At 43.6% G+C, this 13,956-nt stretch overlaps 1 pseudogene; it reads right to left on the bottom strand.

Moving 5' to 3' along the window:
* Positions 1–344: 344 nt before the first annotated feature.
* Positions 345–584, bottom strand: LOC123456605 (annotated as a pseudogene).
* Between the last annotated feature and the right edge of the window lie 13,372 nt (positions 585–13,956).

Here is a 13,956-nt window from a genome sequence, read left to right as displayed (position 1 = left end):
GAATTCAGGTCAGCCTAGACTAGAGTGAAATCCTACCTCGAAAAACAAGAAAGAAAAAAAAGAAAAAAAAACCCACCCCTCCAAAAATAACACGTCAATCACCAAATGTGCTAATGAAATGAACAACATAAATGGCCAATACGTATTATTTTGATGGTCAATTGTTTAATCTTTTTAGGGGGGATACAACTAATTTCATTCTGTGGATTTTTGTCCAAACAAATGATCCTTCAGTCTTTCCCCACACTACCAACTACATCCCCATTAGGCACACAAATTACTGAATGGGAAATATTTTTCACGTTTGTTGCCTAGAATGGCTAGGTATTCAATGTCTTGTATTTTTACTTCTGGGTACGAGAGAAAGCATTTTGGCCCATCAGTTCCCCTGGAGGACATTAACCAGCTCTGCAATTATGAAGGTGTGTGTGTGTGTGTGTGTGTGTGTGTGTGTGTGTGTGTGTGTGATCAATGTCTTCAATGAGGAACATTTTCCCTAGGGCACTGGACTCATCCAAAAACAGCAGAAACTGCTTCATGGAGGGATGACATTCTATAAGCACTCTTTTCAAGACATCATCCATCCTTTCCTAGGGAGAATGTGCAGATGACCACAAGAGTGCCCACTTTCCTCAATTGCTCATCCCAGAGTCTCCCAGTATTTAAAAAAAAAAAAAATTTCACCATCTTTAGCCATCAGGGAAAAACAAATTAAAAAGACTCTGAAGCCAAGTGTGATGGCACATTCCTTCCATCCCAGCACTTGGGAGGCAGAGGTAGGTGGATCACTGTGAGTTTGAAGTCAGCCTGTGACTACATAGTGACTTTGAGGTCAGCCTGGGCTACAGTGAGTTTCTACCTCAAAAAAAAAAAAAAAAAAACAGTAAAAACACCCCCAAAAAACTAAAAACACCACTCTGAGATACCATCTTAGCCCAGTCAGAATGACTATGATCAAGAGAACTGACAACAGGGCTGGAGAGATGCCTTAGTGGTTAAGAAACTTGCCTGTGAAGACTAAGGACCCATGTTGGACTCTCCAGATCCCACCTGAGCCAGACGCACAAAAGTGAGGCAAGCATAAGGTTGCACATGACCACTAGGTGGTGAAAGTGTCTGGAATTCATTTTCAGTGGCTGAGGCCCTGGCATGCCAATTTTCTCTGTGTGTGTGTCTCTCTGTATCTCTCTCTAAATAAATAAAAGCCAGGCATGGTGGCATACACCTTTAATCCCAGCACTTGGGCGGCAGAAGGAGGAGGATTTCCATGGGTTCGAGGCCACCCTGAGACTACATTATGAATTCCAGGTCAGCCTGAGCTAAAGTGAGACCCTACCTTGACAAAAAAGAAACAAAATAAATACAAAAGAAAATTAAAAAATAAAGAAAACTGACAACAAATGATGGTGAGGATGCAGGGGAAGAGGAACTCATATTCACTGATGTGAAAGTTCAAACTACTACAGCCTTTAAGGCAATCAGTATGGAGATACCTCAAAAAAAAATATTAGTCAGGTGTGGTGGCGCACACCTTTAATCCCAGCACTCGCGAGGCAGAGGTAAGAGGATTGCCATGAGTTTGAGGCTACCCTGAGATTACCCAGTGAATTCCAGGTCAGCCTGGGCTAGAGTGAGACCCTACCTCGAAAAACCAATATATATGTATATATTGGGATGCAGAGGTAGGAGGATCATAGTGAGTTCGAGGCCACTCATATGAGCCAGGTATATCACTCATTGGCATGTACCCTAAGGACTCTGCACTCTACTGCACAGAAGCTTCTACATCCATGCTTGTTATTGCTCTATTTACAATAAGTAAGAATTGGAATCAGCCTAGCTACTCACCAAGCAACAATGGGTAATGAAAATGTGGTAAATATATCCACAACGGAATTCTATGCAGCTGCGTAGAACGATGCAGTGAAGAAATTTACAGGAAAATGGATGGGCATGAAAAAAATCATAGGAAGTGAAGTGACCCAAACTCAGAAAGACCTAAGCTGCATGATCTCTGTCATATTTGCATCCCAGCTTGTAATATCTGTATGCATATAAAGGGGGAACATAGGTACAGTCTTACAGACGGAAGGGTAACCAAGAATGAGTATAAGGAGGTGAATGGGAAGCAGGGTGGTGAAAGGACACATGTGACATGTGACGTGTAAATAGAAGACGGAAGAATATTGGGGGGAAATGGAAATGGGAGACAGAGGAGCTTGGGGAGAGGAACAATCATACTGTAAAGTAACACAGGCTCAGAAAGACAAATGTCATGTAATCTTTCTCATATGTGACCCTAACTTCAAATTTGTACATCTGTATTCAAGTCAGGTGAGAGTCAGTAGAAGGGAGGAATCTAGAAATTTACCATGGAGGGGGTGAGAAGGGGAGGTGATAGAGGGGCGAGTAAGAAGAGGGACAGAATAGTAGGGGTGGAAAACTAAAAATGGGGTCAAGGGAGGGAAATAGAAGGGAAGGGCTAATCGAAATTTAAGACGCTAGAGGGAAACCCACTCATTTGTTAACTAATTAAAATATAATTAAATAGAAAAGAGAGAGAGACCTAGTTAGGGCAGAAACTTCCCATGAGAGTAAATAATTCTGGGACTAGAGAGATGGCTTAGTGGTTAAGGCACTTGCTTGTGAAGCCTAAGGACCAAGGTTCTATTCCCCAGAACGCATGTCAGCCAGATGCACAAGGTGGGGCATGCATCTGGAATTTGCCTGTGGTGTCTGGAAGCCTCTCTCAAAGAAATAAAAATACAAAACAATTTTAAAAAGGGTAAATAATTCTGCTCACAGAAACCATAGGTTGTTGCAGGAAAGCCCCAATGCCCAGTGAGTTGTTCACAGAAGCCTCTGAGTTCCACCCAGATAATGCAGACTATTGCCAATGCTCTTAGATGTCTACCAGAACTAGATGGTAAGACTCTGTTGCTGAAGACAGCATTCAAGTGGTAGCATGATACTGAGAAATTAAACTGGAACTGAGCTAATAGCCTCCTCCCTGCTGATTAGCTGTTAGAATCCTGGAAAGTGCTATGCAGCCTGCTGGGGGAAGAAAAGTCATAAAAAAAAAAACGTAACCTGAGCTGGGCATGGTAATGCACGCCTTTAATCCCAGTACTCTGGAGGCAGAGGTAGGAGAATTGCATGAGTTCCAGGCCAGCCTGAGACTACATAGTGAAGTCCAGGTCAGCCTGGCCTAGAGCAAGACCTTACCTCGAAAAACCAAAAATAAATGCATAAATAACTAAATCTTAACCAGCAGTGGACCCTGTGAACTACCCAATTTGGTACCCAGTGGTGTAATATTGGCATGTCTGTTATCAAGTGGTAGCCAACTACAATCTGATTGACTTTGGGGCCTGCTCCACAGGAGGGATTTCATGCCTAGTACTGACAATCTGGTCAAAAGCCTATGGCAAGCCAGACATGGTGGTGCACGCCTCCCAGCCCTTGGGAGGCAGAGGTAGGAGGATCACTGTGAGTTCCTGGCCAGCCTGAGACTACATAGTGAATTCCAGGTCAGCCTGGACTAGAGTGAGACCCTACCTTGCAAAACAAAAAAGGGGGGGTGTACTGGAGAGATGGCCCAGAGATTGAGCCACTTGCTTGCAAAGCCTGATGATCCAAGTTTGATTCCCCAGTACCCAGATGCACAAAGGTGTGCATGCATCTGGAGTTCATTTGCACCCATTCTCTCTGTCTATAACTCTTCTATCTCTCTCTCTCTCTATCTCTCTCTGCTTGCAAATAAATAAAAATAATTTTAAAAAGCTAGGCTGAAGAGATGGCTTAGCAGTTAAGGTGCTTGTCTGCAAAGCCAAAGGACCCAGGTTCGACTCCCTAGGACCCACAGATGCACAAGGGGGTACATGGCATCTGGAGTTCATTTGCAGTGGCTGGAGGCCCTGGCAGGCCCATTCTGTCTCTCTACTTGCCTCTTTCTATCTCTCTCTCTCCTCTCTCAAATAAATAAATAAATAAAAGTATTTTTTTGGGCTGGAGAGATGGCTTAGCGGTTAAGTGCTTGCCTGTGAAGCCTAAGGACCCTGGTTCGAGGCTCGGTTCCCCAGGTCCCACGTTAGCCAGATGCACAAGGGGGCGCATGCATCTGGAGTTCGTTTGCAGAGGCTGGAAGCCCTGGCGCGCCCATTCTCTCTCTCTCCCTCTATCTGTCTTTCTCTCTGTGTCTGTCGCTCTCAAATAAATAAATAAATAAAAATTTAAAAAAAAAACAAAAGTATTTTTTTAAAAAAGCCTATAGCCTATAGCTAAGGTCATAGGCCCTAGAAAATAAGCTACTAGTGTTTGTCCAAATAGATATGTTGTGCCCATCAAAATTGCCCTTTAAATATTTATGTTTATGCCCATAGATTAGAAAAGCTTCTTTTTGCAGATGGCAGTGACCACTGGGGTGACTCAAAAGTCGACAGAAGAATTAGAAGAAATGATGGGTGAGTGTTCAGCACTAAGTAAGACATGTCTTGCACACCATCCAAAATCCAGGGACCAGTGTGGAGAGGTGATGGAAAGAATGAGCCAAACGATGGGGAGGAGTGCTTTGGAACACTGTCTTCTGGACACAAAGGGGCTGCTGGATTCATTATTTCAGAGTGGCTGTCATTACCTGCATGAGACTTGCACACTATTGGGTCCATCAACATATTGTCATGGATGATGGAGGAGGGCAAACAAACAAACATGATATCCAAATAGAGGAGGGCTATTTGGAAAGAAGAAGGGATTCAGTGAAAGAGGGACCAGGGGACAGAAGAAAGTAATAGGAGGAGATTATAATCCAAATACATTATGTACATGTACGAAAAGTGTCAATTAAAAAAGTTAAAGAGGGGCTGGAGAGATTGCTTAGTGGTTAAGGTGCTTGCCTTCGAAGCCTAAGGACCCAGGTTCTATTCCCCAGTATCCACATAAGCTAGACGCACAAGGTGGAGTATGCATCTGGAGTTCTTTTGCAGTGGCTTAAAGGCCTTGACACACTCATTCTCTCTCTGTCTCTTTCTCTTTCTTTCCTTTTCTTTCTTTGTTTTTCATTGACAACTTCCATAATTGTAAACAGTATTCATGGTAATTCCCTCTCTCTCTCCACTTTCCCCTTTGAAATTCCATTCTCCATCATATCCTCTCCCCCTCTCAATCAGTCTCTCTTTTATTTTGATGTCATGATCTTTTCTTCCTATTATGATGGTCTATTTCTTTTTTAAATTATTTATTTATTCATTTGAGAGAGAAAGAAAGAGGGAAAGAGAGAGAGAGAATGGGCACACCAGGGCCTCCAGCTCCTGTAAACAAACACCAGACACATGCTTCACATTGTGCATCTAGTTTATGTGGGTCCTGGGGAATCAAACCTGGGTCCTTTGGTGTCACAGGCAAATGCCTTAACCACTAAGCCATCTCTCCAGCCCTTTTTCTCCCTTTTAATAAATAAATAAATAAATAGCTGGGCATGGTGGTGCACACCTTTAATCCTAGCACTTGGGAGGCAGAGATAGGAGGAGCACCATGAGTTCGAGGCCACCCTGAGACTACATAGTGGATTCCAGGTCACCCTGGACTAGAGTTAGACCCTACCTCAATTACCCAATCACAGAAAAAAAAAAAATCGAGCCGGGCGTGGTGGCGCATGCCTTTAATCCCAGCACTCGGGAGGCAGAGGTAGGAGGATCGCCGTGAGTTCAAGGCCACCCTGAGACTACAGAGTTAATTCCAGGTCAGCCTGGACCAGAGTGAGACCCTACCTCGAAAAACCAAAAAAAAAAAAAAAAAATCGACACATAGTCTCACTCATCTACAACACCTAACCTGAATCTACCCAAGATACCTTACATACCCACCAAGCACCTCATGGACTAGACAATAAGGTGGATGGGAGGGCGGGGAGGGCATCGAAGGGTGGAAAACAGTAATCTGGACCCAAACGGCATTGGTACCATAAAATTCTACTTCCTAAAAGTCAGACCAAATAGCTGAACCTTCACTAGACCTTTACAGGAAACACCTGAACCACAAGACACTGGAGAGGGTAGGATCAAGACTAACCTAAATCTTCTACATCTTCCCTCCCTCCCTCTCCTCCTCTCCCCTCTATCTCTCTCCTCTCTAACTCTTGTATATTAGTTATGTTTTTTCTCAATTTATTAGTGGGCACTGGCCTGTGACCCCCACTTCCAGCTTGGGGCTACCATCCACAATGAGCTTTTGATCAGAGAAACCTACATGGTTTCCCAAAACAATGACAGACTTCTGTCAGAGTACTTGATGACCCACCAAAGGCCAGTGGTAAGACCCTATTGCTGAAGACTCCATACGCAGCTGACGCGTAAAATGGAATGACATGGCTGGAAGCCAGGAGGGAGTCAGTTCCCAGACAGTCAGCGTGTCTAGTGCCAGAAGGTGCTACATAGGCGACTGGGGGAAATGACCAAGATCTGTCCAAGCAACTCATTGTCTAATCTAATTAGCAACAAATAACCTGACGAGATGCCCACACAAGTGCAATAGTGGCACACAGCCATGGTGAGGAACCAACTACTCTTGATTTGGCTAACTGATCCCCTCAGTGGTACTAGACCCATAGCTGGAGCTGGGAAACAAGTCAGAACCATACCCAAACACAAGCCCACTCTACAATATCAAGCTACCATCAATCATGGGGTACAAGAGGGCCTACACCTATCAATCTGTCTACCAAAAAAGTAAGTGTTATTTCAATTTTCTGGGTGCTAACTTACTCTCCGTTAGAGAATCTGCTTCTCTTTTTCAGATAGATGCAGATCCTAAGAAGAGAGCTGCCCCAACATACCTCAAAAGGGGCCCAACTGAAACTAAGAACAATTGGTGAAACAAGCAAGAGTGATGTTTTCCTGTGAACCGGATACCAGCACAAAGGGGAAGGAGACCAACGCAGAGAAAAATCAACTTCTACCAAATCAGAACCAGAGCATCAGAGGCCCCCAACACCTCAGCACTGAAGCAGACCAAAAATGAACCCAACATGGCTCAGGGAAATTTTGCGGAAGAGGGGGTGGAAAGAATGTCAGAGTCACATGTTGGGTCATGATTTGCAGAGACATTTAGCATACCAATAACTGGGGACTAACTCCACAATGCACGACCCATTTACATCAACAAGGAGGGTCTAATGGGAGGGGGTAGATCATAGATGAGCCTAAACAATGGTACCAAACTGCCTGTATTTGATGAAAAAAAAAAACTAATAAATTAAATTAAAATAAATAAATAAATAAATAAATAAATGAAAAAAACACCAAATAAAGTAAAAAATACATAAACAAACAAACAAAATAATTAAATAAATATATACTTTTTTCCAGATAGAGTCTTGCACTAGTCCAGGCTGACCTGGAATTCACTACGTACTTTCATGGTGGCCTCAAACTCACAGCACTCCTCCTATCTCTGCCTCCCAAGTGCTGGGATAAAGGCTTGTGCCACCATGCTCGGCTAATTTTTTTTTAAAAAACATTAAAGAGGAGGAACTATTTGGAAAGAAGAGGGGTCCAGGGGAGAGGATTACAGGAAGGAAGGACAAAGGAAGGTGGTAGGAGGGCATTATGTAAAATTTTAATGGTTTTAAAATTAATTTTTAAAATTGTAAAAGAAAATAAAATATTGTTTGGTTTTTCCACTTAGGGTCTCACTCTACCCCAGGTTGACTTGGAATTCACTATGTAGTCTCAGGGTGGCCTCAAACTCACAGCGATCCATGTATCTCTGCCTCCCGAGTTCTGGGATTAAAGACATGCGCTACCACGTCCAGCTTTAAGAAAAATATTTTTCAATATTTTTTTGACAACTTGCATAATTATAAACAATATCCCATAGTAATTCCCTCCCTCCCCCCACTTTCCCCTTTGAAACTCCACTCTCCATCATATCCCCTCACCCTCTCAATCAGTCACTCTTTTATTTTGATGTCATAATCTTTTCTTCCTATTATGATGGTCTTGTGTAGGTAGTGTCAGGCACGGTGAGGTCATGGATATCCAAGCCATTTTATGTCTGGAGGAGCACGTTGTAAGGAGTCCTACCCTTCCTTTGGCTCTTACATTCTTTCCTCCACCTCTCCCACAATGGACCCTGAGCCTTGGAAGGTGTGATAGAGATATTTCAGTGCTGAGCACTCCTGTCACTTCTTCCCAGCACCATGATGCCTTCTGAGTCATCCCAAGGTCACTGCCATCTGAAAAGAGAACTTTCTCTAACCAAAAGTGAGAGTAGTGTTAATATATGGGTATGAACATTAAGAGAAGTGATTGCTGGGCAGTTTGGTGGGCATAGGATATACATTTAGCCAGATAGCAGCAGACATTACATCCCTAGGGCTCATGACTACACCTGTTGGAGGATTTCAGTATCACGAATGTATTGTCTCCCTGGGAGCAGGCCTTCAGTCCAATTAGAGGGCAGTTGGTTTCCACCATGACAGACGTGCCACTATTGCACCCATTGGGTCATTTGGCCTGGCTGGCCAAATATTAGGCTTGCAGTGCCCACTGTTGGGTATCTTCACTGGTTATTTCTCTCTCTCCCATTGAACTGCATGCAGAATGGCTTCTTCCAGCTTTCTGTCAGCTTGTCTACATGGAGGAGGTTAGCAGCTCAGTTCCAGCAGGATTTCTCAGTGGCCTTGCTGCCCAAGTGGTGTCTTCAGCAATAGGGTCTTACCATCTATTCCTGGTGGGAAACCAAGAGCCTCAGCAATGGCCTGTAATGTTTTCTTGTTTTATTGAGGTAGGGTCTCACTCCAGATCCCATGTAAACCAGATTCACACAACAACACAAATATCCAAGTTTGCACATGTGCACAGGTGGTGTACGTGTCTGGAGTTCAGTTACATTGGAGGCCCTGGAATGCCAATTCTCTCTCTTGCTCTCACTCCCTCAAAAAGTTCAGTCTGTTGGGTTAACTTCAAAAAAATAGTTGAACTCCTTACAACGTGCTCGCTCCAGACACAAAATGGCCTGGATATCCATGACCTCATAGTGCCTGACACTACCTACACAAGATCATCATAAGAGGAGGAAAAGATGATGACATCAAAATAAAAGAGAGACTGATTGAGATGGGGAGTGGGTATGATGGAGAATGGAGTTTCAAAGGGGTAAGTGGGGGGAGGGAGGGTATCACCATGGGGTAATTTTTATAATCATGGAAGTTGTTAAAAAAAATAGTTGAGCATGCTACAAACAAACAAACAAGCAAAAGAATCACCAGGGAGGCCAGCCAGGCCAAAAACAAAAAACAGCTGGATGTGGTGGCTCATGCCTTTAATCCCAGCACTGGGGGAGGAAGATAGAGGTAGGAGGATTACGTGAGTTTGAGGCCATCCTGAGACTACATAGTGAATTCTAGGCCAGCCTGGACTAGAGTGAGATCCCTACCTCGAAAAATAAAATATAAAAAAAAATACAGGCTGTCATGGAAAATGCTAATGAAAATTAAAAAAAATAAAAAAAATACAGGCTGGGGAGTGATGGCTTACTGGCTAATGAGCTTGCCTGTGAAACCTAAGTACCTTGGTTTGATTTCCCAGGACCCACTTAAAGCCAGATACACAAAGTGGCACACACATCTGGAGTTTGTTTGCAGCAGCTGGAGGCATACCCATTCTCTTTATCTTTCTCTCTATCTCAAATAAATAAATAAATAATATCTCTCATATATATATATATAAAACAGGCTGGGGGTAGAGGTTAATCCCAGTGCTCAGGAGGCAGTGATAGGTGCCACATGAATTTGAGGCCACCCTGAGACTATATAGTGAATTATTCCAGGTCAGTCTGGGCTAGAGTGAGACCATACCTTGAAATACCAAAAAAGGACTAATGAAAGGAATGAATGTTTGTGTGAGATTTAGTTTGTTTTTATTAAAATAACCCAAAAGACCTGTCCCAGTGACACACTTCCAGCAAGGCTCCACCAACTGGAAATTAAATATGAGTCTAATCACAAACACATGAGGCTATGGGACACATGCCACATTTACATTAGCACATGAAAACCCTGACCCCTCAGACTTATGGCCATCTCATGATGCAAAATGGAGTCAGTACAAATTGTAGAGCCTCCCATAGTCTTTACCAGTCCTAACACTGTTTAAAAGTCCCAAGTTGCCTTGTGTGCCTCCCAAGTGCTGGGATTAAAGACGTGTGCCGCCCCCATTAGGTGTTTCTCCTTCTTTAAGATATACATTTTAACCATTAGAGTACTTTCAGAACATAAAGGCCATTCTTTCTTTTTTTTTAATTTTTTTTTGTTCATTTTTATTTATTTATTTGAGTGTGTGAGAGAAAGACACACACACACACACACACACACACACACACACACACACAGAGAGAGAGAGAGAGAGAGAGAGAGAGAGAGAGAGAGAGAGAGAGAGAGAGAGAGAGAGGGAGAGAGAATGGGCGCGCCAGGGCCTCTAGCCACTGCAAACGAACTCCAGACACGTGCGCCCCCTTGTGCATCTGGCTAACGTGGGTCTTGGGGAATCGAGCCTCAAACCGGGGTCCTTAGGCTTCACAGGCAAGCGCTTAACCGCTAAGCCATCTCCCCAGCCCTATTCTTTCATTCAATATGTTTACATTTTCAGCTTCTTTTAGGTATATATTTTATCTGTGCAGTGTGTTTGCAATCTGTTTCAGGAGTTCTCTTTTTTGAACTAGAAAGTTGTCAATAGTATTGGCTTCTTTGAAGAGTCCATTTATCTTATCGATATAAGATATATCTATTGCTGATCTCTCACTTAAAATCTCTGCATATGTAGATAACATCAGATTAATTTCCTTGCTCATATTACTCAAATCTTTCTCCAGCGATTCATCTTTATAAAATAATCCAGAACATTCAGAGAAAGATGAGTCCGATTTTCCATGAGATGATAGCTGTGGATTCTCTGGCACTTGAGTCTCCAATTCTCTTACAATTTCTAGAATTCTTTTTGTTGTATTTTGTTTTGTTTTGTTTTTAGAGGTAGGGTTTCCCTCTAGCCCAGGCTGACCTGGAATAAGACTCAGGCTGGCCTCGATTTCACAGTGATCCTCCTATCTCGTCTCCCAAATGCAGAGATTAAATATGTTCACCACCCACCACCACACACCTGGCCACTTTGCATTTTCCATCTTTCTGCTATGCTCTGTATTTTTCTCTGCACCATTCCATTACTTGTAAATTTAACTTTCTTTTTTTTTTTTTTTTGGTTTTTAGAGTTAGAATCTCACTCTAGCCCAGGCTGACCTGGAATTCACTATGGAGTCTCAGGGTGGCTTTGAAGTCAAGGTGATCCTCCTACCTGTGCCTCCTGAGTGCTGGGATTAAAGGCATGTGCCACCACGCCTGGCTCATTTATCTTTTTTTCATTTTGATATAGAATCTTATATATATCTATGCACACGGATAGGGTTTTCATTCAGTTTTGGTTTACTCACACATTACAGACACATGCATGCCCCACACAAACTCACTTATTACTGATAAATGCACACACACTCAGGCATCCAAATGCCAATGTTATTTTTCACTAAAGTAAAAAAAAGCAATGATAAAATTCATTTGGAAAAACAAAAAACTCCAATAAGAGTGGAGGGGAAAGGGATACAGAAAACTAAAATTGTTATGAATAAGTGCTATAGTAACCTACTACTTTGTTAGATAATTAAAATATATAATTGAATATCTAAGTATGGTGGTGCATGCCTTTAATTCCAGCACTCTGAAAGTTGAAGTAGGAGGATCATCATCAGTTCTAGGCCAACTTGAGACCAGAGTGAATTCCAGGTCAGCCTAAGATAGACTGAGACTCTACCTTGAATAAAAATATATGAGCAGGCTGGAGAGAAGGCTTAGCAGTTAAAGCACTTGCCTGCAAAGCCAAAAGGACCAAGGTTTGATTCCCAGGACCTACATAAGCCAGGTGCACAAGGTGGCACATGCGATTGGAGTTTGTTTGCAGTGGCTGGAGGTCCTGGCTTGCCTATTCTTTCTATCTCTATCCGCTTCTCTCTCTTTCTCAAATAAACTAAAAAACAAAAATTATTTAGCAGGGTGTGGTGGTGCACACCTTTAATCCCAGCACTCGGGAAGCAGAGGTAGGACTATCACCATGAGTTTGAGGCCACCCTGAGACTACATAGTGAATTCCAGGTCAGCCTGGACAAGAGTGAAACTCTATGCCCCAAAACCAAAACAAAAAATATAGAGATGGCTTAGCGGTTAAGCGCTTGCCGGTGAAGCCCGAGGACCCTGGTTCAAGGCTCAAGTCCCCGGGACCCACGTTAGCCAGATGCACAAGGGGGCGCACGCGGCTGGAGTTCGTTTGCAGTGGCTGGAGGCCCTGGTGCGCCCATTCTCTCTCTATCTGCCTTTCTGTGTCTGTCGTCCTCAAATAAATAAACAAAAAAAGAAATATTTTAAAAAATAATAATAATTTACAAAACCACAAAAGCACACCTTTAATTCCAGCAATCAGGAGGCAGAGGTAGGAGGATGGCTGTGAGTTCCAGGCCACCCTGAAACTGCAAAGTGGACTAGAGTGAGACCCTACTTTGAAAAACCAAGAGAGAGAGAGAGAGGGAGAGAGATTACAGGTAGCAGGCTCAGAGTTTCGAGAAAGCTCCCACGTGGTAAATCTAGAGTGTAAGGGAAGTACACACAGTGATACAGTGATGGATTCAGAGTTCCGAGGAAAATCATCCATGTAATTAAAGTGAGAAGTTACCCCAAAGTATAAAGCAGAGGCAAACAGAAAAACTAAGACCAAAAACACTGCTCTGCTCTCCCCACATCAGCCAGGATGGAATGGGGGTAAAGCCAGACCCAAGCATGTCCTTGCGACCAGAGCGAGGAGAGGCAGATAGAAGGGCTAGAAATGTTCAGGCATGTAACGGGAAGACCTAACTGGTTTGTAGATTCAAAGAGCAGGCTCCGGGGGCTGGAGAGATGGCATAGCGGTTAAGCACTTGCCTGTGAAGCCTAAGGACCCCGGTTCAAGGCTCGGTTCCCCAGGTCCCACGTTAGCCAGATGCACAAGGGGGCGCACGCGTCTGGAGTTCGTTTGCAGAGGCTGGAAGCCCTGGCGCGCCCATTCTCTCTCTCTCCCTCTATCTGTCTTTCTCTCTGTGTCTGTCACTCTCAAATAAATAAATTAATTTAAAAAAAATTAAAAAAAAGAGCAGGCTCCGGGACCAGCCCACCTGAGCATCAAGGCCGCCCAACTACGTGGCATGTTAGATTGTGGCCAGCAGGGGGCACTGAAGCTATTGTAGATGATTCTTGATCAGCCGTGAGTTTCATTGCGGCCACAGCAAGGTGGCATTGGTTCTTTCTTTGGGTTTTTGTGCCTAACTGAAACTGTCTAAAAGAAGCTAGCTTTTTCCTGAGTCTCCTACAGTAGGAGATATAGAAATGTCCCTGCAGGGAAAGGTGCTCTGACACATTTCTCAGAATATCCTAGAAAGGACTCCTAAGTACCCTTGGGGAATTGGGAACATGCCTATGAGCTGGTGGACATGTTGTGGTAAAAGATTGGAAAAAAAAGGATCCTCTCCAGCTGGTATGGACAGGGCCTCATGAAGTGGTTCTGGCCACTCCAACTGCTATTAAGGTTGCAGTATCACATCTTGGATTCATCACACCAGGATCAAGACTGCAATAATCAAACCTGACTGTGACAACTGGAAAGTTACCAGAGACCCAGAGAGTCCTCTTAGGGTCAAGCCCCAGAGGACATCTGCTCCACCAGAGAGGACGATCGTCCTCCTCTAGTCACTCTGGAGGCCCACTGTTCCACACACAGCAGACGCCTGAGGAATTCCATAAGGGACACTTTGGGGCCATCCTGCCTGAATAGGTCTGGAGCCAAAAGGAGAAAACAGCCTTGGCTCTATTCTATATAATTGTAGAAA

The sequence above is a fragment of the Jaculus jaculus genome, chromosome X, assembly GCF_020740685.1.
Source record: "Jaculus jaculus isolate mJacJac1 chromosome X, mJacJac1.mat.Y.cur, whole genome shotgun sequence".
Lineage (NCBI taxonomy): Eukaryota > Metazoa > Chordata > Mammalia > Rodentia > Dipodidae > Jaculus > Jaculus jaculus.
The sequence above is the reverse complement of the archived record's forward strand: the minus strand, read 5'-3'. Positions and strand labels throughout refer to the sequence as shown.